Source organism: Vulpes lagopus, chromosome 1 (assembly GCF_018345385.1).
Source record: "Vulpes lagopus strain Blue_001 chromosome 1, ASM1834538v1, whole genome shotgun sequence".
NCBI lineage: Eukaryota > Metazoa > Chordata > Mammalia > Carnivora > Canidae > Vulpes > Vulpes lagopus.
In genome coordinates, this window is record NC_054824.1 from 8,314,743 (window position 1) to 8,341,109 (window position 26,367).

Consider the following 26,367-nt stretch of genomic DNA (forward strand, 5'->3'; position numbering starts at 1 on the left):
AATATTATGTAAAATAATAACACATTCTCCAATCAGTGGTGTATTTGGTTATGTTAAGTTATGCAGCAATGGCAAATCAGAAAATCTCAGGACTTAAAGCAACAAATGTTTATTATACTCTTTGCTCACACAAAGTCTCCTGAAGATCTGTGTGACTCTTCAGAGCAACTGTCCTCTGTGTGATGGCTTGGCATGGCATCTCCATGCCAGCATGTGATTCCATGTAGGAGAAGATGGAACATCTTCAGGGGACCTCACCAGCGATTAAATGCTCCAGCCTGGCAGTGACATATGTCACTTCTGCCTCCAATCCATTAACTAGAGTTAATCATATGATTCTGTCCAAATGCTAGGGAAGCTGGGAAATTTAATTCTCCCATGTTCCCCAAAGGAGAAAAGAACTGGATATGGGGGAGCATTTAACATATACCCCAAGGCATCATTTTTGAATGAAATATGGTCATTAGGATCAATTAATGTAAATATCAGGGATCTTTTTTACTCAAAACCAACGAGCAGCAATTGGCCTGTGATTTGTTATATGCTATCGAAAACATACTTCCAAAGTTCATTTTCATGTTTAATTTCAGAGAACAAAAGTTCAAAATCAATTAAAAAAAAAAAAACATTTGAAACAGCATAATAATAATGCAGGGGCTTTAACCAGGGGTCTACAGATGAGTTTCTAGAGTTTTGGATTCTCCTAAAATCATACACAAAACATTCAGTTCATTTTTTTCTGGGTAATGGGTAAATATGTATCATTATATTCTCACTTAGGATTCATGACTTATTCATTCATTATATATACTGAGATACTGAAGGCCTGCCATATTCCAGGCACTGTTCTGGGTGCTTGGGAGCTAGCAGTAAAAACAATAGATAAGCCTCCAAATTTCAGAAAGCTTATAGCCTGGAGAAGGGACAATAAGCAAGCAAATAAGCAATAAGGAAGGTAATTTTAGACACAGACAACAAAAGAACAATATGATAGAGAAATTGTAGTAAGCTGCAAGGTTTGGAGCTCTGTTTTAGCTAAAATAAAAGATCTTCATGAAAACAAATTTCAGGAGACCTGGGTGGCTCAGCGGTTGAGCGTCTGACTTTGGTTCAGCTCGTGATCACCGGGTCCTGGGATTGAGTCTTCCTCGCAGGAAGCCTGCTTCTTCCTCTGCCTGTGTCTCTGCGTTTCTCATGAATAAATAAATAAAATCTTTAAAAAAAATTCATATCAAATGGGAAAGATGAGAAGGAACTGTCCACGCAGAGATCTTGGAATCCTGGAGAAAAGTATTCTGGTTAGAATTGTTTTTTAAAGATATATTTATTTATTTGAGAGAGAGAGTGTGTGTGTGTGTGTGTGCGCAAGTGGGAGGGGATGTGGGCAGGAGGAATTGGAGAGAGAGAATCTCAAGCAAAGTCCCTGCTGAGTGCAGAGCCTGCCACAGATCCCCTGGGGCCGGATCACATGACCCCCCCAGATTATGACCTGAACCAAAACCAAAAGATGGTCGTTCAACACACAGAACCACCCAGGCATCCCTGTGGTCAGAACTTTAAAGGAGCTGAAGAATGGATGTGCTGAGCATGTTTGAGAAATGGAAAGGTATCTGTAATGTAGAGAACAAAAAGAGTAATGGGAAAAGCAGAGAAAGAGAAATGCAGGGCCAGATTATATGGAACCTGTGGACCATCATAAGGATCCGAATCTTATTCTAAAAGCAACATGGACAGAGGCACAGGGTCAAGAAACCTTCCTTTGCATGGGAAGGCCTGAGTTTCTTCCTGGCTCCACTATTTGGATACGGGGTTCATCTGACCATCATTAGCTCTGACATTATACACCAGGTTAATACAGCCAGGCACACCCCTGACTGGCGATCTCCTTCCTTCTTGCTGTTCCAAGAACAGTCTTGTCCTCTTTGCCATGGTGTCAAGGTGAAGACCATGACCTTCTCAGAAGAATGAGGGCCTTTTATCAGTCACAGGTATATAAAAAGTCCCTCAGCCAGTAGCTTCAAACAGACTCAAGTTGCTTTGCACAATAAGAGGTTTCATTTCTTTAGTGAGGGCTTAAATGAGTCATTTTACCTTGGCCTTCATTTCCTCATATGTGGAATAAGAATAGTAAGTCACATTTTGGAGTGTTGTTAGGACCACATCTTACTCATTAAAGTGAACTAAAACAAGACTGCACAAATTTCTCCGGACAAATATGTATTATCTGCTCTTCTGAGAATCATTATTGTTTTACAATAAGCCTTAGGTTTATATGCACAGGCTCACAGAGATATGTGACAATTTAAGGAAACCTGACACATGAGGAATAATCACCTACATAATGAAAGCATTCTACATTTTTCAATATGATGTACACCAGCATCCCTTTTAATAGCAATTTGCTAGAATGTTATAATTTTAATTTACAAAAAATGAGATTTTCATGTACAATTTCAAGAACATTTCAACTGTACCCATTGAGGCAAGTGTACTAATACCTATCAATTCAAGGAAAAGATTGATTTGAGTTATAATTTTTAATTCTTATCCATTGAATTAAAATGAGATCAAAGTATTTATTTACTCCAAGCATCTCTATGCTCAAAAAATTTTTTAACTCTGCTATCAACGTATATGTTTGAATATAACCACTTTATCTGTAGTAAGCCAATGGAAATAAATGAAGATCACTCAAAAGAAAACAAACAAAGCCTGTTCATATAGCGCAAGAAAGTCAGCTGCCATCACCTGCATTTGGCAGAGACTCAAAGGCAGGCATGTGAGTGGGAGAGCTTTATAGTGGAAAATAAAAGGAAATATAAGCGATATTCTGATGGAGAGTTTTTGGCATGGAGAAACTAGATGCTAACTAGAAGGTGGGCCAACTGGAAGCAGGACATCCTATGTGATTAGTTTGGAGAGCATATTTGGCTTTCTCTAGCCGGTCCCAAGTTGGAAGGGAGAAGTATGGTAAGGAATCCGAAAGCTGGCAGTCATTGACCAAGTCCCAACCACTCTGGGCTGATGATGGCAGAGGTGATTTGGCTTCTCTTGTTTGTTGCTTCCAAAGTGATGGGTCAGAGTTCTATTGTCACGTGTCCTGGCCACTGCACATTTGTACAGTCAGTCTCCCAAGCCATTAACTAGAAAATAATTTAGGCCTGGAAACTAAGAAGAAACTAGCTCAGGGTTTAAGGCAGCTTCCATCTGTGGTGAGGTAATATTTTGATGTAATAAGTGTTTCGTTTTTGTTTATACTTGCTACTTCCTTTCTAGCCCATGCTCTCTTCATTCATTGGGCATCCATGGCTTCAGAGTAAAGATGTTATAAGATAGATTCACAGAAAAATATGAGTTAATTGTCCATGACTTTTGAGACTTAAAACGTAATCGTGAAATTCAAGGCAGAAAAAGATAGTTTGAAAGAACATTTTTTCAGAGTTTCAAAAAGTCTAGATTTTGAGTATCTAGACCCACTGACCTGAAGGATTTAGATTAAAAGTTTATGCCATAAAAAGTAGCTTCAGGAAAAAAAAATTGACAAGCTATAGGAAGTTTCTCCAATTCAAAAAACAGATCACAATTCTGTGTGGTTGGTATAAAGAAGGAGCAAAGATGCTTAGATGATGGAAGGAGGTTATTGTAGGTTCACAATCAGGTTCCACTTTCTAGGTTTGGGGGAATATGAAGACAGAGGGCTGAAAGCAGAGATGACTCATGTCTCTCTCCCTTCAAGGTAGAGCCTGAAACAACAGCAAACCTTGTAGAACAAACCAGCCCAGCATAGAGCAGGCAAGTGCAGTGCGGATAGGAAGAGTGGCATGAATAAGCCTGAGCAGAGGTCCTGGGGTAGCCGTAAATACTCTCCACTCACCATTATGTATGTGTTTCACGCATGGCTGAGAATGGAGGAGGTGTGACTCCGAGGGACTGCAGGACCAGAGTAGTCCTGCCCCCAAAATGTTTGAGTAGATGAAGACTTCCAGCCCAGAGGATGCCAGCTGGAGAGGTGACTATGTCTGAGAGGTAAATGCCACCCACCCCACTCCCACCTGCCATGGAGATGCCAGCCCAGTGAGAAAAGTCCAGGGGGTGGGCACAAGAGAAGACCAAATCAACTTAGATTATCTGGAGGTTTTCTGCCTCCTAGCACAGTAGCTGTATGAAACAGAGACTGAGTTCAGTTATATGGGAGTAAAGAAATTTACAAGTAGCAAAAACCTAAGGTTTTTACATTGATACATATAATTTACATCGATACTTATTCTATAACTCAAATTTACTTTTAAGCAATTTTTTTAAATGGAGTTTTCTGTCTCCTGGAGTAACTGTGGGGCATTATTTACGTAATTATTTAACATCTAAATAGTATTGCCCAAACAAAAATACTTTCTTTGGGGTTATGGCCTTAATGTCATAATAAGACCAACTTAAACATAGAACACTTTCAACAGTCAAAATTCTGGTAAATGTAACACTTAACTTGATATCTAAGTTATCTTGAATTGTCATTGCCTTTCCTCGATGGTATCCATTGATGAAATCAGAACTCTTTATTTGATTTATATAGATACTAATATTGACTTGTAATAATATATTCCCTTTAGACAAATAATCAAATGCCTTTAAATCCTGTTGAGCGAGATCATCAACTATCGTGTGATGGATTCCTGCTATGAGCCATGTATTTTGCAAACAATATGTCATTTATCTCTCACAACCATGTTTGAGAGCATAACTGTCCCCATTTCACGTCTTAGAAGAGTGAGGGTGAGTACAGGGTCACACTAGGAAGTGGCCAATTGAGCATAAAAGTCCACAGTCCACTGATGCCAGGTCAAGTGAGGTATGCTTTCACCTACATGACACTCTGCTCCTTTCTGCTCAGCCCTTTTACCAACTTTTCTTGGGAAAATAGAGGATGCCACTAGGTGAATAATTTTAATTTCTTCTTTATTTTAATTTATATACATGGCGGTTATAAGAGGAAAACAGCTCTAATGCTATAACAAAACACTCAACCTTTCAGAAATAACATACTACATTTTAATATTCTCAAACCAAACATGGTATTCAGTAAATGGTTACAGAGGATTGATATCTGTGTTTTGACCCACCTCCTTTGAGAAACATTACATGTAGTAAAAAACATTTTTCTTTCACAGGAAATTTGTCTCCAATGTGCTGTTTGGCCATAAGTTGTCTCTTTATTACATCCCAGAGGGAGTAAGTTGAGTGGAAAAGATTCCACAGTTTAACTATGAGAGGACATTATACTTTTCAGTGGAAGAAAAAAAAATTCATCAAAAGCTAAGTAGATAAATGAAGGATTCCATAATAAGTCTTGGGATATAGGCTGTGCATTTGTTTGTTTGTTTGTTTAAATAAGTCCATTAAAGCTACTAAATTGGTATGCCACATGCTAAGGAGGACTGTCGCTTTGACTCTGTTTTGCCCTTTCCATGTGAAGACACTGGGTCTTTAGTGCAGCTGATCTCCTTTTGAGAGTCTCGAAGTGAGAGAGAGCCGGCAGGGATCGACGAGAGAAGATCCAGGTACAGTGACTGTAGGCTGCGCTCCCCAGGAAAGTCCCGGGATATGCAGTCTGGGAAGGCACTAAAGTCCTAAGCTGGAAAACAAAGCAAGACAAAACAAAAACCCAGCATGGGAAAGAATGAAGTGCATTACTGAACACAGAGTGCGCACTGGGGTGTTCTTTTTATGTGGTAAGCAGCAGAGTTTTGTGGCCTGAACACATGGATCATTGCTTAGAATTCAGTAATTCAAAAGCTACTATTTATTGAATGCTTCTTTATTCACCAGGGACTGTGCAAAATACTTTACAGATATTATTGTACGCAGGCCTGGCACAGTTGACACAATATTTGGTTTGGGTCCTGTTTTACAGATGAGGAAACGGAGGGCTGTTGGGACTGAGTGGGCCAGCAGCCTGACTCCAGAGTCTAGAACTATCTCTACTGCCTTGCAGCACCAATGGTACTGGCAAGGATTCTTGCTTTCGAGGAATAAAAATGAACTCTGTCTAAAGGGAAAAAAGGAATATTGGAGGAACGGGAACTCGTAGAGCCCAAGAGGCTAGGAAAACTGACAGGAGCCCAGGGACTTAGCAGGCCAGGCCATGGGAAGACTATCTAAGACGCCACCATCCTTGCCTCTGCTGTACAACACCATCTAGGAATCACCACTGGGACATCATGATCCCCCAGGAGCTGTCCCAGAGGTTCTTCCTTCATCTTGTGGGGAGGCCTGGGTGGGAAAGTCTACTGCCAGGTATTGGCATATTCCAGGGGAGACTGAGATTCAAACTCTCTGGCTTCCACAGGAAGGTAAGGTCCTATATCCCAACATCACACTCCATGGATTTCCCCAAACATAAGAACAGATGGGTTTTGACAGCCAAAAGAAAGTTACAGTGTCCTTCCAGACTACCCACGGTAGCCACTTTGTAGCAAATCATTCCATTAGGAAAGTAAATGTAGGTCTGTTAAAATAATTTTGAAAGGTCAGGCATAGGTGAAATTGTACAAACATTAAATATTGCAAATCAAAACCTGACTGACCTAGAAATTCATTCTAATAGATTTATTTGCAATCTCTAAATGCAAACTCTGAAAAGACAAATTTGGTAACTCATATGCTAAACATCAATTAATTAGAATGTTTAGGGAATAGAATGTTCTTGTTCATTTCAATTTCTAACTAAATGTGATTAAGCCTCTAAAAAGACCCACAAACTTTTATATTTCAGACCTTGCCACTGGAATTCTTAATAAAATATTTGGATTGTGAAGATTTTGCAATGCCTCAGAATTATTAATGCCACTATGTGTGGTTGTAAAGTGCAATGGGTTTAGACTGTGCCAAATGTGTACAGATCCCAGGGTTTATGTTCCATGTACATTAATTAACCAAACTTCCAATGAGAGCTTGCCTTTTGTTTTTTCCATTGCATACGTTGAGTAAAGAGGAGGAAATAGTGTTCATGTAAACATTTTCTTCGGAGCCCACTAAGGGCATGCCCACCACTAGGCACCATGAGCATAAATATAAATGATAAGGGTATTTTAATTTTTTTTTTTTAAATTTATTCATGATAGTCACAGAGAGATAAGAGAGAGAGGCAGAGACACAGGCAGAGGGAGAAGCAGGCTCCATGCACCGGGAGCCCGACGTGGGATTCGATCCCGGGTCTCCAGGATCGCGCCCTGGGCCAAAGGCAGGCGCCAAACCGCTGCGCCACCCAGGGATCCCCTGATAAGGGTATTTTAAAAGTGAGATGAGAACTAAGAAAAAAGGACGACTAATTCTGGGTGAGGGAGACAAAGATGGTAGCCAGCTGAGTTGGGCCTCGAACGATGATGTGTAGGATGTTGTCAGGTTACAGTGGGAGGAAGAGCAGCACGCTAGACAGAAAGAACAATATGAAACAAGTTGCCAAGACGTGAGAGTACAAGTGGAGGTAAGGGAAGAGTGAAAATTTTGGTGTGCCTAGGATGAGTGCCTAGGAAGAGTGAAAATTTTGGTGTGCCTAGGATGAGTGCAAAGGGAGCCACGAGGTCAATCCAAAGGGAAAATGGGGCCAGATTATCAGTAGCCTCAAGTACCATCCTGAAGCATGTGGACTTCTTTCTGAGAATCCTAGGAAGCCACCGAGTCTTTTTTTTTAATATGGAGGTGATAAGATCGTAAGTGTGGGATAGGAAGACCATCTAGATAGCAGGTGAAAGGCAGAAGCAGAGACCAGAGGTAGGAGATTACATGAGAGGTGCTTGCAGTAGTTCAAGATGAAGTAAATGATTGCTTAGGTTTGGTGCAGTAGTGAGGCTGCGAGGAATTCTTAGAGTTACCTTAGAAACAGAATCCATAGGAATTGGTAACTGTCTAAATAGGAAGAGTGTGTGTATGTGTGAAGAAATGAGTATTTAGATAATAGCGCCCATTGCATAATAACTATCTCTTTTGCAAAACAACAACAAAAATAATAATTACACTTCTAATTAGCTCATTGAGTAAGTGGAGTGGTAGATTCCAGTTTTGATTTATCTTCTCCCCATCCTAGACACGTTGAAGTAGATTGTCTACATGTGAAGACTAGTAATTCATATTTTTAAAGCACTTTAAGAATTCAGGTGGTCAGTTTGAGAAAATGCTGTGGTTGAAGATGTGAAAAGGAAGTGACACCTAATAGCATTAGATCCAACAATAGCTTATCACATCCCGTCCGCTCAACTTCTGAAAATATCCTGTATCTCACCGCCTCTGTCTAATTCCACTGCACCCCTCCTAGTCTCAGGCCCATTTATCAGTTGCCAAAACTAAGTAATCACCACCTACTTGAGCTCCCTGTTTCCACTCTTGTCCCTGTGTAATCCATTCTCCACACAGCAACCAAACCAATTCTTTAAAAATGTGAAACAGATTTTTGCTTAAAATGTTCCAGTGATTTCCTATCATACTGTGATGGTTTTAAATATGTCCATGAATTCTTTGATGCTTCTCCCTTGAAAAATAAAGCCAGATTCTCCTTCCCTTGATTATGTGCTATACTTAGTGACTTGCTTCTAAGAAATAAAATGTGGCAAAGTGATGGTGTACGATGTCCAAGATTAGAACATAAAAGGCATTGTGGTTTCATTCTTGCTCTCTTTTCTTGGATCATTTGCTTGGGGGAAGCCAACTACTATGTCATGATGACATTCAAGCAATCCTGTGGAGAGGTCCATATGGAAAGGAACTGAAGCCCCCTGCCAACAGCCAGCAAGGAACTGAGGCTTTCTGCCAATACACATGTGAATGAACCATCTTGGGAACAGGTCCTCCAGCCTCAGTCAAGCCTTCAGATAACTGTAGCCCTAGTCAATGTCCTGACTCCAATTACCTGAAAGACTCTGAGCCAGAACCACCCAGTTGTGTGGGATCCAAATTCCTAACTCACAGAAACTATGAGATAATAAATGTTGGTTTGAAACTTCTACATTTTGGGAAAAAATCTGGAAAGCAATGATATATATCTAACACACATTAATAATATCCTCCAAATTCTTTGCCATGGCCATCAAGGCCTTACATACTCAGGATTCTGTCTATATTACTGACTTTATCTACTATTCACTTTGTAGAAAAGACTATTAATGGTCCCTTAACAACTATTTGTCTCTCTCTCTCTCTCTTATTTTTTTTTTTTTTTATATATAGAGTCACCAGGGGGTACCTCGGTGGCACAGTCAGTTAAGTGTGCAACTCTTGGTTTTGGCTCAGGTCATGATCTCCAGGTTGTGAGATCAAGCCCCATGTCAGGCTCCACACTCCCCACTTAATATGCCTCTGCCCCTCCTACTCATGCTCTCTCGCCCTCTCAAATAAATAAATAAATAAATCTTAAAAAAAAAAAAAACTAGAATCAACAAAGTTTATTCAGTTACATGAATTCAAGCTAGTGACCACATTTCCTAGCCTCCCTTAGCTAGATATGATCACGGGGCAAATCCTGGCCCAGGATGTGAGCAGACTCGGCATGTGCAACTTCCAGGTTGCGGCTTTAAACAGAGGGATATGCATTCTGTTTCCCTTCCCCCTCATTCCTGCTGACTGGGTATTAGGATAATGGCAAGAGGGTAGAGGCTGGACTAGCCATCTCAAGCTACAAGCTGGAACTCACATGGTAGGCTTGGCAGAGCAGTAAGACAGAGAAGAGACCTAGATCCCTAATACCATCAAGCCAGAGTTGTCTGTTTTGTCTTTTACGTGAGCAAGACATAAGGCTGTATCTTGTATTTAAGTGATTGTATTTTTTTATCTCTTTATTGCAACAGCCTAACCTATATCCTAACTGAAACTCAACTCTTTGTTCACCACCTTCTAGCCACATTGACCCTCTATCTTCTTTTCTGTTATTCTGAGGTTGTTATATTTGCTCTTTCTTGTGTGGAATGCTTTTCCTACAGGCATACTCATGGCTGCCTCCTTGCTATTGCGTTTCACTGTTTCATCTAAAATAGTCTCCTCTCACTTACTCCTTATTACATAATCATGAGTTCTGTTATGCAGGGCACTGAAATTTCCTCATCTCTCTGTCTATTGTCTGTAACTCTCCACTGGAATAAAATCTCCCTAAGATCAAGAACCTTATCTACCTTATTCCCTATTGAATCTCCAGTGCAAAGAAAGTGCCTGTACATAAGAGATGCTCTATAAATATCTTTTGGGGATGCCTGGGTGCTCAGCGGTTGAGCATCTGCCTTTGGCTCAGGGCATGATCCTGGAGTTCCAGGATCAGAACTGCATTGGGCCTTCTGTGAGGAGCCTGCTTCTCCTTCTCTGCCTATGTCTCTGCCTCTCTCTCTCTGTCTTTCATGAGAAATAAATAATCTTTAATATATATATATATATATATATATATATATATATATATATATATAGTGTGTCTGGGCACCTGGGTGTCTCGATTGAACATCTTCGAGTCGGGTCATATTCCCAGGGTTCTGGGATCAAGCCCCGCTTTGGGCTCCCTACTCAGTGGGGAGCCTCCTTCTCCTTCTTTCTCTGCCTCTGCTCCCCCTGCTTCTGCTGTCCCTCGCTGTGTCAAATAAGTAAATAAAATCTTTTAAAACTGCATTTTGTGTGATAGATAAACTAATGAATTAATAGTAAGTGATGCCAAGAACCGAGTCCTTGGGTTGATTTTTTATAATTTAGCCTCATCTATTCGCTGAAATTAGGGTAAGTTAGGTAACAGTAATGTTAACCCAAGATCAATAAAAGAATGTCAACATGTCTCTTTACCTTCATTATCTAGTGTTATGATTTAAAGAAGAAAAACAAAGATAGAAACAGTAAATGGATCTCTGATTTTGGCCTTTAAAACCCAACCAGAAAAAATAAAAAGAAGCTCACAAAAATATTATCCCTAAAGAACAGATTCTCCTAAATCCTAATATAGATGATATTACATTAACTCTAAGATGCCAGCTATTGTGAGACACACTATTGTTTTATGAATCATGAGAAAAGGAAAAATTCTGCTGCATACATTGTATTATTGCTTCCAATTTCTGTCCCCATTGCCCCTTCCCAGACTTTTGGTAGATGGAATACACTTTCCTCCTCTGCTGTCAAGGTTGGCCATGTGACTTGCTTTAGCCATTTTTTAAAATATTTTATTTATTTATGAGAGACACTGAGAGAGAGGCAGAGACACAGGCAGAGGGAGAAGCAGGCTCCCTGCAAGGAACCTAATGTGGGACTCGATCCCAGGACCTCAGGATCATGACCTGAGCCAAAGGCTGATGCTCAACCACTGAGCCACCCAGATGTCCTGCTTTGGCCAATTAAATGTGAGTAGACATGACAAAGGCCTTATCTAGGCAGCTTTAAATGTGCTTGTGAGATTAGATTCCACTTTTGCTCCTTCCTCAACCATAAGATAGTAGTATAATAGTCTCAGATAGTGGCTAGTCCTTCTACCTGGATTCTACAACAATGTATGTAGCTGTGCAGAGCTAAGGCCAGTGAAGCCCAAACCAACCCATGTCCCTACATAATGTGAACAAATAGACAAATAGATGTCATTGTAAGCCACTGAGATGTTGATGATCATAACAAAAGCCTGGACAATTAAACTACTACATGCCACCAATTGTAAGCTGCATTTTGATTTCAGAGATGTTAAAATGTGAACAAATGCATGTCCTCGGATCAATAAAATATAATATGTATTATACATATTATCATGTATCAGCACAAGATGCATAGCAGGTGCCCAATAAATACTTGTTGACTTGATGTTATGTACATGATGACGTAGAGTTCATATTTTTAGTGAGAGTCCTCTTGATAAACACACTTTCTCTTTAGCATACTGTTGGCAACAGTATAACCTCAGGCATTAACTGTAATGGAAACTAAAATTTATGTAGTAAGCAAAATTCAAACCTATGAAAATGTATGTTGTGACTTTTCATTACCTCACACCTGCCCCTATTCCCCTGCTACATCTTATAATTTTTGACTTATACCCCAAAGGACTTTCTCCTCTATCTGTCCTGCTCACTGTTCATGGTCTAATACTGCATTATAAATTAATCATAATCTATAACTTGGATATTTCTACCCAGAAAAAATAAAATAATAGTAATAGTCATGACAATGATTATAATAATAGTGAACATTAATTGAGCAGAGCACTGACTATATGGCTAGCACTAGGCTAAAGGACTAACATAAAGTATCTCACTTGCTCCTCATTTTATTCTTATGTATTAGTTAGCTATTGCTGCAAAAATGCTTTGTAACAGGCCACCCCAAAACCTAGTAACCTTTAGCAACAGGGATTTATTATCTTTCTCATCAGTCTGCTTGGGTGATCCAGGCTTAACTCTGTTGCACAGCTCTGCTTCAGGCTATGGACAGGGGAGACTTGGCTCCAGGGCATGTGTTAGGTTCAGATTTGCTCCATATGCCTCTTGTCATTCTGGAAAGAACAGCTAGCTGAGGCATGTTCTTCTCATGGTGATGGGAGGAGTACAAGATGGGAAGTGAAAATACATGATGCCAGGTTTAGAACTGGTACACTGTCACTTCTCCCCATACCCCATGACCAAGACCAACATTAATAGGGAGGTAAAAATACTCTACCCCAGGAGAGATGGGAGTGAACATTTCTGAATTATAATAAAATAGAATAAGGTAGGTATATAGGTATTTTACACCCATTTACAGACAAATAAATCAAAGTACAGAAAAGTTAAGTGACTTACCCAAAGCCATACACCTAGGAAATCATGAAGCCAAATATGAATCCAGCCTAATTCCAGAGCCTAGAATCTTAACTATCACTCTGTATAGTTTTATCAAACCAGACTCCAGAAAGTATTACAAAGGGAGATATAGAAGCAGTGGTAATTTTACAATAATAAATGGGACCTGAGGAAAAGAAGTATATAAGATCAAAGACTGTGACTATTTTGAGATCCTAATCAATAAAGATGATTTTCTCATTAGTTTTCATAGCTGCAGGAGGTTATATTATAGAAATCCATGCCTGTGGGTTTGTTTATTTTTAGATCCCCCCACCATATAAGTATGTTAAAATTTTATCTATTTAAATACTACCTTTGTTACTTATTTCCTACCCACCTCCTTTGAAAGGGAAATCTCATTTATTCTGATAATTCTGAGTAGCCTATGAAGTATAGAGAATCTCCTTGTAAAAACACTTGGGCATATTAATGGCAGTCATGTTAAATCAACATTTTAAAAAATTAAGTCCAATAAAAACGTTATTTTTTAAATATTTTGTTTTTTTGAGTGAGAGAGAGAGAGAGAGTGCACAAGTAGCGGGGAGAGATAGAGGCAGAGGGAGAAGCAGAATCCCGACTAAGCCAGAAACCCCATGTGGGACTCCACCCCAGGACCCTGAGATCATGACCTGAGCCAAAGGCAGACCGTTAACTGACTGAGCCACCCAGGCGCCCCAATAAAAGTATTAGTTTAAGCTTTAAGGAACTCAAATATGCTGGGTAGAAAGAAAACCACTGAGGCATGATTATAAAACGTGAGAACTGAGGTACATTATCACAAACAAATTCCTTGGAAAAATTTGTTAGGAAGAGAAGAGAGAGTCTGGTGAGATGAGAAGCAAAAGGGAGTTCTACACCCAGGGAACTTCAAAGATAGAAATGTTGACCAGTTCGTGCAGCTTTAGTGCCTTGCAATGTCCACAGTTTTTGAACTCCGCATGCTTCCTATAAAATACGTACTTGAAAATGATAATCTTTCTTCTTTCTACAGTAGCAAAAGAATCTAATGTCATGAAATAGGTCCCTAGGTCAGTATTAAAAGTAAAACCCAAACCTATTGTGAGGGCTCCATTTCTTACTCTAGATTTCTCTACTCTGTTATGATGATTTCACTCAAATTGCAGCTGTGGTCATTCATTTCCTTCTAGAAGAAGTATAAAGCTAAAACATCTTCCAAAATCTAAAATCAAACACTTACAACTTAAGCAATGCATTTCACCTTGATTGGATCTTGATTTAAGCAAATCAACTATATAAAAACATTTTTGAGACAATTTGAATATTAAGAATTTTGGAAATTTTGTTAGGTGCAATTGCATTATAATTATTTTGTTAAAAAATGGAAAATTTTATTTCTTACAAACAAATTTGGAAATATTTACAAGCAAAATAATATGATATCTGAGATTTGCTTCAAAATACTTTGGCTTTATTGGGAAGGGAAGTACAAAATGTTGGTAATTTCCAAAACTGGATAATATGTACATAGAAGCTCATTATCTTATTTTTTTCTACTTTTGTGTGAAGTTTAAACACTATAATAAAAAAGCAAAAAGAAAATAAAATACTCATTTAAAAACACCACAAAAAAGATGACTATAATAAAGTCTAACTCAGGGCACCTGAGTGGCTCAGTCCATTCAGTGTCTGCCTTCAGCTCAGGTCATGATCTCAAGTTTCTGGGATGGAGCTCCATATGGGGTTCCTGGCTCAGTGGGGAGTCAGCTTCTCCCTCTACCCCTTCCCCACTGGTGATCTCTCACAAAAATAAATAAGTAAAAATCTTAAAAAAAAAACTCTTGGTAATGAAGCAAAGGCTGGTTTACCTCCTCTGAGGAAGGAGAAGGAGGTGACACCACCTCTGTTTTCAGGGAATTTGCAATTTAAGAAAAGTCGAACTCAGAAGGTGTCTTCAGGGACACCTTGGTGGCTCACTGGTTGAGTGTCTGACTTTGGCTCAGGTTGTGATCCCTGGGTCCTGGGATCGAGACCCATGTAAGGCTTCCTGCAAGAAGCCTGCTTCTCTGTGTGTCTCTCATTAATAAATAAATAAAATCTTAAAAAAAAAAAAACAGATGTCTTCAACAGTGAATCAATTTTTAAAATAAAATAAGTTCTAAGCCATATAATTCAGAATGTCCTTAAAACTGCATCGCCACAATATACACAAATAACATAGCATTTCAATTGTCTTTTGTATATATATACATGCTTACCCTAAGTAGGCAAATTGTACAATTTGTTCTAGAATTAAAAACAGTTGTTCTCCTAGAAATAAAAAGAGTAAAAGCACTTTATATCTGTATTTTTTTAAGTGATTTGAAGTTATGAGGACCAACAGTTTCATCGTGGAGAATGATAGGAGGTCGTGTTGTAAGCTTACTATGTGCCAGGCACTGATCTAAGTATGTTTATGAACTCATGCTATTATTAAAAATTACCTATTGGGGGCGCCTGGGTGGCTCAGTGGTTGAATGTCTGATCCCGGGATCCAGTCCCACATCGGGCTCTCCGCAGGGAGCCTGCTTCTCCTTCTGCCTCTCTGTGTGTAGCTCATGAATAAATAAAATCTTTAAAAATAAATAAGTTACCCATTGATATAGGTATTACTGTTCTTTCCATGTTACACATAAGAAAACAACAGTACTGAGACTAAATTACATAATTTGCCCAATGTTGTACTACTGGTTTATAGTAAAGTTGGGATATGAATTCAGGGTGTCTGGCTCCTGTGTCTGATCACTTAAACAAGGAGTTTTGTCACTCTCCATGGAAAAAGTCTTGTAGAGTTGTTCTTTGTTTAGACTTCTGAGACTGCGACTCTTTTATTCTTCGAAAAATACAGGGATTTGACTCCTTTTACTTTGTCATGCACTTCAAACCTATTACTCCCAATGTAGTCCTACCAGCCCTATAATATTCAAACATATTTATTACAGATGCTAGTGGCATGATTTCAAAGAACAGAAAACATCACCACAAGCTCTTCTGATTGATTTAAACCAGGATTAATTTTGAGAAACCGCTCTGACACTATAGTAGTTGACAATGACATCTCTCTTATTTGGGTGTCAGCTTCTGGGAAATGACCTTACATGATTTTTCTTAATTACCTGATCTTCTCAGATGGTCTTTTGTAAATTCTTTTCAGCCCAGCAAGTTGATGTCCCTGCTTCCATATTGCCAAGGTTAATAATGGAAGCCTCTCTTGCTCTCTCTTTTTCAATCTCTCTTTCTATTCAGACCCATTGTCTTTATTTGGCAAAAGTTGATTTATCTATGGGCTACATCAAAATAACCTTAGAATCTGGTGACTTTAATTTGGAGGACTTTTAATGGTTATTTCTAGAAAGGAATTGCTGTGAGTCTACAAAGGGCTTTAAACTCACTTATTTTACTGAATTGGTCATTGAATTTATGAAAAGAATGACTTGATTGAATTTTATCAGTAAATTTGTGAAGTGGTTTCTCCGAATTAACTGACCATGCTGATTTAATTGTTCACCCTTAGGTACATCCATCTCTGAATGAAATATTTTCCTTTCTTAAAAAAATAAATATTTTATTTATTTATTCATGAGAGACACACAGAGAGAGAGAGAGGCAGAGACACAGGCAGAGGGAGAAGCAGGCTCCATGCAGGGAGCCCGATGTGGGACTCGATTCCGGGTCTCCAAGATCACGCCCTGGGCTGAAGGTAGGTGCTAAACCGTTGATCCACCCGGGCTGCCCAATATTTTCCAATTTTAGGGAAAAAACCTATATCTTAAGACAGAGGAAACATTTTCAGATAGTTTAAGATATTTATTACAATAGGACAGCAGTTACTGACAAAATGCTTTACCTATAGTCTGAGGTTGTCAATCTTTATACATATAATAAACGCAGTGTGTCCTGACTCCCTTTTGCCTGATGTTATCTGTTTATGCATTATATGCAACAAAATGAGGGTTTTTCTATACATACAATTCTTTTTTTTTAAGATTTTATTTATTTATTCATGAGAAACAGAAAGGCAGAGACACAGGCAGAGGGAGAAGCAGGCTCCTCACAGGGACCTTGATGTGGAACTCCATCCCAGGACCCCGGGATCATGCCCTGAACTGAAGGCAGATGCCTAACCATTGAGCCACCCAGGCATCCCATCTATACATATAATTCTGTCAGAATTTCTCTAACCCTAGGGAATGAAGTCTGACCCATGAATTTCTTCTAAAGAGAAGGGAAGAAAAGAAAGAAAGAAGAAAGAAAAAGAAAGAAAGAAAGAAAGAAAGAAAGAAAGAAAGAAAGAAAGAAAGAAAGAAAGAAGAGGAAAGGAAAAGAAAAGAAAAGAAAAGAAAAGAAAAGAAAAGAGGGAGGGAGGGAGGGTAAAAGAGACAGAACACAAAATAATAGGAAAAGACTAGACTATAATTTTTCTAGAGTAGTAATTCTCAACCCTGGCTGCACATTAGAATCTCCCAAGGAGTATTTAAAAAATACTGATGCCTGGTCCTCAAGCCCAGAGATTGGTTGTGGTGATTTTCCGTCATCATAAGAAATGCTTAAATAGCAATGGAGAGCTAGCTCAACTTGTAGTCATGGAGATATTCTTTAGCCTGGGCTTCTTGAACTTATGACAAACCAAATACAACTCAAATAGCTTCTGAATTTGAGTGTGATGGTAGAGTGAACATGGGAATAAAGAATAAAGTAGTACATCCATTCATTATTCATTCAACTGACTGGCAAATATTTATGTGGTGTCTATTCTTCAGCAGACACTGTACTAAGAATGCAGATGCAGTGGCAAACAAAACAATTAAAGAACAACAGGGTCCTCCCTGAAATCTTCCTATGGACCTCAAGTTTCAATCTATGCCAATGCCAAGATCAATCACGTTGGTTGAATGAAAGAGACCAAGAGAATGAAATGACCATAAGGATCAGATCATTCTACTAGTTAATTTCATTAATGGAATAAAAAGATTTTGATGCTTAACTGGACCCAAAAGACCATCTATTTTTGTTAACAGATTAATACTTTTAATCTCATAAAGGTTAATGACTAGCCTATGACCATACAGTTATTCGGGACAGAGCTGCAGAACCCAGATTGTTAACCTTTTATAATGCCATCTATATTCAAGTAAAAACCTTCTTAGCTGATTTTTTTTTTTTTTTGGTCATTCCAAGTTCCTAAAAGAAAATAGTCTCCTGGAAAGAGCCTTTGTAATAGAAAAAGACCAAGTTCTTCCCCTGTTGAGCTAATCCTAGTGTGAAATTAACTAGCACCCTTGCTAGTCAATTCCACATTGCTGCCCTATAGAGAGAGAAACTAGGAAAAAAGGAGAGTAGGTCTTGGTCTATTCCCTCCCTAACTGCAGTTGTTCTAAGGTCAAACACTTGGAACATTAAAAGGAGATAGCAAGAAAGGGCTATTGTGTACACAGGGAGTGGGGATCTAAAAAGGGAAGAAGTAAAAAATTAAACCCCAAAGAAAAATTACAATGAAGAATTGTAGTCATATATACTTTCCCATATCATCTTTGAGGACTCATCTGTAAGAGGGAAAGGGCATTCAGTAATCTTCATAGTGAAGAGGGGAATGCAGATCCATACTGTAATGAGATTCTATTTTATACCTGTTGTTGGAAATTTTAACAAGGCTAACAATATCAAGTGTTGAGAGCATGTGATCAACAAGATCTCTCATAAACAGCTAGTAGAAATGTGAATTGATAAAGCCACCTTAGGAAGCTATTTGAAAAGAAAAAAAAAAGGAAGCTATTTGACATTAACTATTGAAGTGGAATATTCACGTACCCTACAACCCAGTCATTCCAATGCTATATATAAAACTCTCGACATATAAACCTGGAGGCATTTGTAAAACCTCTTCATGACAACATTGCTGTAATAGAAAAAAAATCTGGAAGCAATCCAAATGTCTATTGACAGGAGAGTGGATGAAGTGTGGATATATTCACTCAATGGATATTATATAGCAGTCAAAACAAATAAACTGCCACTATATACACTGAATGGGTGAATATCAATAAAATAATGTTGAGCAAAGAAAAGAGGTCACAGGAAATTACATTTAGCATGGAATCTCTTTTCAAGATAAAAAAAATAACAAAAATATATAAATACTTTCAAGATATGAATATATTAACTTATTTTTATAAAAACCATGATAAATTGAGATAATAGATAGAGAATGATAAATACAAGATTCCAGATCAAGATAACTTTGGATTGAGAAAGGAGAACAGGATGGAGAAGTCCACACTGACAATTCTAAGTTCCTGTGTTGGTGATGGGCTCCCTGTATGTGTTGTGTTACATAAAGATCGTCAGATCATTGTGTTAGTTATTCATTACAGTATAACCAATTATCCCATAGCTTAGCAAATTAATAACATTTGTTATTTTTTTTAATTTAATTTAATTTATTTATGATAGGCACACAGTGAGAGAGAGAGGCAGAGACACAGGCAGAGGGAGAAGCAGGCTCCATGCACCGGGAGCCCGACGTGGGATTCGATCCCGAGTCTCCAGGATCGCGCCCTGGGCCAAAGGCAGGCGCCAAACCGCTGCGCCACCCAGGGATCCCAATAACATTTGTTATTTTACAAAGTTTTGAGGGTCAGGAATCTATGCACATCCTAGTTGGGTGGTTTTGGCTCAGGGTCTCCCATGAGGTTATAATCAAGCTATGAGTCAGGACTACAGTATCTGAAGGAGCTGGAGGACCCACTTCCAAGATAGCTCATGCACATGGTTGTTGGCATGAGGCTCAGTTCTTCATCACATGGGCCTCTCCATAGAACTATTCATGGCATGGCTTCTCTCAGAGCAAGTAATGTGTGTGGGGTGGCGGTGAGGGGGATAAAGAGGTAAAGAGGAATGGAGGGAGAGAGCATGAGCAAGAGAGAGCCCAAGATGGAAGCTGCAACGTCTTTTATAAAACTAGTATCAGAAGTGACACACCATCACTTCTTCCAAATGCTATCGATCACACAGATCAACCGTAAGACAATGTGGAACGGGACAACACCAGGTGTAGGGATCACTGGGCACCATCTGGAGGCTGTTTACCACCACAATAGAATAAAAAAGCACCATGTATGGACCATTGATAAAAGTGGGTCAAGAAGCAATTACCTGCACTTGAGGTTAGAAAATAAATGAATAAATAAATAAGTGCATTCAATTCTGAAGATAATAGGACATGGGAAGGAGCGAGTTTGAGCTTTCTTACTTCCACGGCTTTCCAGCTTCATGACTTCATGGAAGTCATTTGACTTGCTTTCATTTTTAAAAAAGAATGAAGATATTTACTTGCCTCTTTAAAAGTATTTTATTTTCTTAAAGATATTATGTTTTTATAAGAGAGAGAGAGAGAGAGAGAGAGAGAGAGGGGCAGAGATATAGGCAGAGGGAGAAGCAGGCTCCAAGTATGGAGTCCAACGTGGGACTCAATCCCAGGTCTCCAGGATCATGCCCTGGGCTGAAGGCGGCGCTAAACCGCTGAGCTACCGGGGCTGCCCTAGAAGTATTTTATTATGAAAATATTCAAACATATACAAAATAGAATAGTGTAATGAATGCCATATACTCATTATCCAGAATCAACAATTTTGTAGATTTTAGCATACTTGCTTTATCTGTTTTTTTTTCCCCTCCAGAAGTGTCTTAGAGAAAATTCCTGACATTGTATTGTTTTTTCTATATATACTTTAGTATGCTTTACTTAAAAATACAGAAAATCTCTAATAGACACACACATAAGATTAAGGATTCCTTTGTGATATCTAATATACCAAAACTATAATTCAGATTTCCTTAATTGCCTCCTAATTTACTTTTCACAGTTGGTTTGTTAGAATCAAGATCCAAATAACACTTGGTTTGTGAGCCTCTCAAAATCTCAATCTACAGGAGTCCTTTTCCAAGGACTCCAAGGATCCCCCAAGGGGATCTCATCCCCTTGTCTTGTTGAAGAAACCCAGTCAAGTCAGCTGGATTAGTCTGTTTCCTTGTGAAGTTCTTTTAAGAACTTCCATTCCCTCTTATATTTCCAGAAAATCGGAAGTTAGACCTACCAGCTTTATGAGATTTAGATTCAACTATTTTGGCAAAAATATTTCCTAGGTGGTGCTGTGTACTTCACAATGCACCTCATCCGAAGGCACAGCTGTGTGGACCCCCCATGCCTAGTGTTGCTGAGATCAGTTAGTGGTTGCAAGTGATGTCTCCGCTGCTCTTCTGCTCTTTCCCATCAGCCTCTCATCTTTTGATAATTGTTGCCTGAGTTGATTATTCCACGAGGAATCACAATATGGTGATTTCTTATTTCTCTCTTTTCTTTCTCTTTTATTAGATGGAATTATTAGGAAGAGCCTTCCCTCATCAACCTGGACTGTCTATTAGAATTAACTTGTTCCCTGTTTCATGTCCTCTCAGCCTGCCTCTTGCTAGAGCCATTACTGAAGTAAACTGCTTCCTATAGGGGTAACCCGACAGCACTTCTCCACATACGCACTGCGCACATGTCACATTCTGCTCCCTGAGGTCCTCTGACTCCATGAGGGTGGGATATGTGCCTGGCACTCTCATGGCAGCTTAGAAGTGTAAGGGGATTAATGCCCCAAAGGGGAAATTTGGACCAACAGGAGCTGGGAGCTGGTCAACAACGGCTCCTCTCTTGCATCAAGCTGACAATTATGAAGTATATTTATTCTATGTGGCAACTCAAAGAGCCCCAGCAGGCGCAGGGCTTCATTGCCCATAGTGATGACTAACTCAGAGACATCCCCGTATTAGGTCTCCTCTGGTTCACAATCCCAAATCATCAACTGCTGCTTCCTGAGATCACAATCCAAAATAAACTACCTAAAAGTAAGCCCTTGTCTCAGGCTCAGTTTTCAAGGGAGTAAGCCAGACTAAGACACCACTAAATATGCTTCCTACAGGATGGCAGGATAAATGTTCAATTCTTTCATGATATTGGAAATATTCAGAGTATTGTCCTTGTTATGTCTCATAACGAGCTCAAGGATTTACACATCATCCGTGAATTTCAATCACTTGTAATTCTTACTCTGTTTTGATGTTCAGATTGTCCCTTTTTCAGCTACTGGGACCTCCTCTATGCTGATCCCTTGGTTCCTTTACCCTGACCCATTAGACTTTGGACTATAGTAGATTCCCTGATTTCTGGCACAACAGGGTGTCCCAGGCTCATCATGTACATTTCTTGTCCCAGACCTGAAATCTGCCATGCCTCTAAAGGACTCTTTCCTTTTTTTTTTTTTTTTTTTTTTTGGTGTTGTTGTTGCTGTTATTGTTTTAAAGCTAACCCATGTTCTGGAGCTCATGTTACATCAGTATAAAGATGCTCTTCACTCTTTTTCAGAATTACACAGTGTGTTTCACTATATGGATCTACTCCAGTTTACTTAACCACTTCCCTACTTGTGGTTGTTTGGTTTATTTCTAATCTTTTGCAATTACAAATAATATTGCAATAAATAACCTTGTGCATACATTTTGTATTTTGGAAAGAGTTCCTAGAATTGGGATTTCTGGGTCAAAGTATAAATGCATATGTAATTTTCCTAGGGATTATCAAATTTCCTTCCATAGATGCTATGAACTATTTTACAATCTCACTGGTGATATGTGCTGTCCCTGTTCTCCACAGTCTGCAGCCTAGTAAGATGGTCAAACTCTTGGGTTGTTGATAATCTCATTACTTGCCTCCTTTTGTCATTCTCCCCCAAAATATGCGACAGTGCTTTTCAACTGCTTTTGGCGGAATTGTCTTAGCATAAACAATGGGTGATTGTGTTGAGGATGGTAGAAAGAGGATGGCTGCCTTGTCCCTATCTATTTCTACTCACCTAATCATGGAAATGCCAAAGCCCAAAGCATACATCATTCTTGTTAAGACCTTGTACTTCCAAAGGCTGGTTTAGGTTTCCAGCCAAAGAAAAGGACATTAAATATAATTTTACTTGTTTCTTTCCTTTAAAGATTTTTTTTAAATGGCACTTTTATTTTTTTTTAATTTTTTTATTTATTTATGATAGTCATACAGAGAGAGAGAAACAGGCAGAGACACAGGCAGAGGGAGAAGCAGGCTCCATGCACCAGGAGCCTGATGTGGGATTCGATCCCGGGTCTCCAGGATCGCGCCCTGGGCCAAAGGCAGGCACCAAACCGCTGCGCCACCCAGGGATCCCCCTTTAAAGATTTTTATTTATTCATTTAAGAGAGAGAGACAGAGAAAGCAGAAGCAGGGGGAGGGGCAGAGGAAGAGGGAGATACAGACTCCCCACTGAGCAGGGAGTACTACGTGGGACTCAATCCCAGGATCATGACCTAAACCTAAGGTAGATGCTTAACCATCTGAGTCATCCAGGCATCCCCTAACTTCACTTGTTTCTAAGGTCAGCAGAATGCAGAGGACAGTAAATGAAATCTACTGGTACTTTACCAATGTCAGGATCCTGAGAAAAGTGGAGGAGGAACCATGACCATATTTTGTCAGCTTGCTATCTCCCAAACACCCCCAATTCCAAGGAGATGGAGAAGTCCCTGTGTATGGCTGAAAGTTTCCAGATTGAGGAGTCACCACTTTAACTCGTAGGGCTACTCATACCCAGGCCCTCTTCTTTTGCTAACTTTGTGGGAGTCCATGCCATCAATAATACTTGTTTCTTGTTCATTTGTTTTGGTTTTGTTTGTTTTCAGCATTTCCCATTTCCCTATATTCCCATGGGTGATTTTGCTCTCAGGAGATACTTGGCACTGTCCTGAGACACACTGGGTTGTCACAACCTGGACGGGGGTACTGCTGGCTTATAGTGAGCAGAAGTCAGGGATGATGCTAAACATCCTACCCACACAGGATAGCCCTCCCTCCAAAACAAAGACTTCCATGCCCTCAAATGTCAGTAGAACCAAGGTTGAGAACCCCTGCTATATTCTTTCTTTATGTGCACATATTCACAGACATCTGCAAAATGACTATTACCAGTGGCAGAAGAATGACGGAGTCACAGATACTTTCTCTCCCTGCTCCTCCAAAAGTCACAATCAACTCAGAAATCTCTGTAGTCAGAAAGACTCCAAGGAGTTATATATTTATCTGGAAGATTAAAGAATAAATACCATTTTAACCTTCTAAAAACTGATTATCATTAGGTATAATGCAACCTTTTAACTGTAAGTATAAAGGAAAGTGCTGATTATTTAAAGTAAAATGGGACCAAAGTCCCATGAATAATCAAAAACTTGGTTAATAGAGTATGACCAGAGAATAATGCATTTGGCTTCTGTGGAGAAATTAAAGTACATGCTGTGAATTGGTATTAAGAAAATTGCATGGAAAGTTGGTCTTAAGGTTCCATGATTTTGAAGAAACAGCCTCAGGTGCACAATCTATCACATTCAGTCTTTATCTCTCTTCATTTTTTCATGACTTCTTTCACCTTGGATAACCCAGAAGCTCAGGCCTTGGAACTTTTTGAAATAGTAAGGTATCTCACTCTCCACGTTTATTTTCATCTAGAACAGAGCTGAATTTTATTGCCAGGAGTTTGTTATCTCTTCCACAGGAATTATTTTCAACTTCAGCTTGCCTTACTTATTTTGTGGGCAAAGACTGCGTTTAACACTTACAACAAGCATAATTCATCTGAAATGTACCCCTGAACAGTTATGCCTAAACTGAATTTTTGGAAATAAAATCGCATTTTTTAAATCACAAGGAAAATTTGCCATTCAAAGGGAGTCTGAGACTAAAACATTTGTAGAGAAAAGCATCTTTCTTTAAAGTGAATAATTACTCTTTAATTCGCCCTTTTTTGAAGTCTGAATTTTTATATGTAGCCAGAGTCTAGCCCAGTATTATGTTTGATACTAATTTTAAAAATATCAATCATAAATTTGAAAGTATTTTAGGGGCACCTGGGAGGCTCTGCGGTTGAGCCTCTCTGCCTTTGACTCAGGTCGTGACCCCGGGGTCCTGGGATCCAGTCCTGCGTCTCGGGCTCCCTGCATGGAGCCTGCCTCTCCCTCTGCCTGGGTCTCTGCCTCTCTGTGTGTGTCTCTCATGAATAAATACATAAAATCTTTCAAAAAAAAAAATTGAAAGTCGAAGCTATTTTTAAGAATGTAAAACTGGGTAACATATCCTTCATTATTAACACGGGTTTATGTATTTATTCGAGAGCCCGAGCAAGGGATGGGGACAGCAGATGGAGAGGGAGAAGCAGACTCCACGCTCAGTGGGGAGCTGGGGGCTGGGCTGGATCCCGGGATTCCCCGAACACCACCTGACCCACTGAGCCACCAGGCACCCCTAACAAGGGTTGTTGTTGTTGTTTTTAATACTTCTTTTGGGTGATGCGACAAGGGGCAGGATACTAGACATACCTGAAAAAAGAAGAGGCAGCATCACTTGAATGATAACCACATTGCCTGCAATGAAGAGCAGAGTGGTTGTAGCTGGTTATTTAGCATAAAGCGGTGGTTCTGGGGCGGCCCAGCGGTTTAGTGCAGCCTGTGACCCAGGGCGTGACCCCGGAGACCCTGGATCCAGTCCTGCGTTGGGCTCCCTGCATGGAGCCTGCAGGAGCCTGCTTCTCCCTCTGCCTGTGTCTCTGTCTCTCTCTCTCTCTGGATCTCTCATGAATAAATAAATAAAATCTTAAAAAAAAAATTTTAAAAAGCTGTGGTTCTGAGCATGGGATTCAGGAACCGGATAGCCTGGGGGTAGCATCCCTGTCTGGTGTGGCCTTTGCCAATCTACAAAATGCGGACGATGCGGACGTGCCTCCGTCTCCTCACACCAAACCACGTTGAAATACTGGCCCTACCTCTTTAACGGGAGTGGTTTTGAGGATGCAAAAGAGCTACGAAACGAGCTGCTGTCGGTGAAAAGCACTAGTTTTTGAATCCTGGGTGGCAAACCGCGAGTGTCCTTGCAAAGAAAAAAAAAAAGAGAGAGAAGGGGGGGGGGCCGGGCGCGGGGCCTCCCTGCGCCCTGGCGGGGGCCCGAGGGCCGGCAGGTGATAGACAAAGGTCGATCGAGGGCATTCCTTGGGGGGAAAAGGGCCCTTTCTGCAGGGCCACGCCACCTGTCGTCTGGTTGGGGGCTGAGGGCCCAGACGTGGCGTCGGGGTGCCGAGCGGCGGGCAGCCCGCAGCTCCCTGACCTGCGCCGCCCTGCGCGCGCCCCCGGAGGACCCGCACCTCCGCCCCACGCCCTTGCACCCCGACCCTCGCCCGTCACACGCATCTTCCCGCGCCACTCGGTGAGCGGGCATGCCCTTGAGGAACTGCCGCGGCCCAAGCACCACTCCGCAGCGCCTCCGCACCCCCACGCGACCCCACTCCCGGGAACCCCACGTCTTCCCGATTTCGGGTGCAGAGCGGAGTGGGAGGAGCTTAAGCTCTCGCCCTACACCCCCTTCGCCTTCCGGAGTTCTCCGAAGCCCCGCCCCTTTCGGAGCGCTCACGACCGCGCCGTAAAGCGAGGAACATTCTTCTCTCTT

The 26,367-nt window shown here is 40.2% G+C and overlaps 1 long non-coding RNA gene across 1 annotated transcript; it reads right to left on the reverse strand.

Moving 5' to 3' along the window:
• Positions 1-4,785: 4,785 nt before the first annotated feature.
• On the reverse strand, positions 4,786-26,295 carry LOC121484566. The gene is made up of 3 exons (XR_005986066.1): positions 25,248-26,295; positions 23,845-23,958; positions 4,786-5,629 (listed from the first exon to the last, which is right to left on the reverse strand). It is a non-coding gene; the product is annotated as an uncharacterized LOC121484566 (long non-coding RNA).
• Between the last annotated feature and the right edge of the window lie 72 nt (positions 26,296-26,367).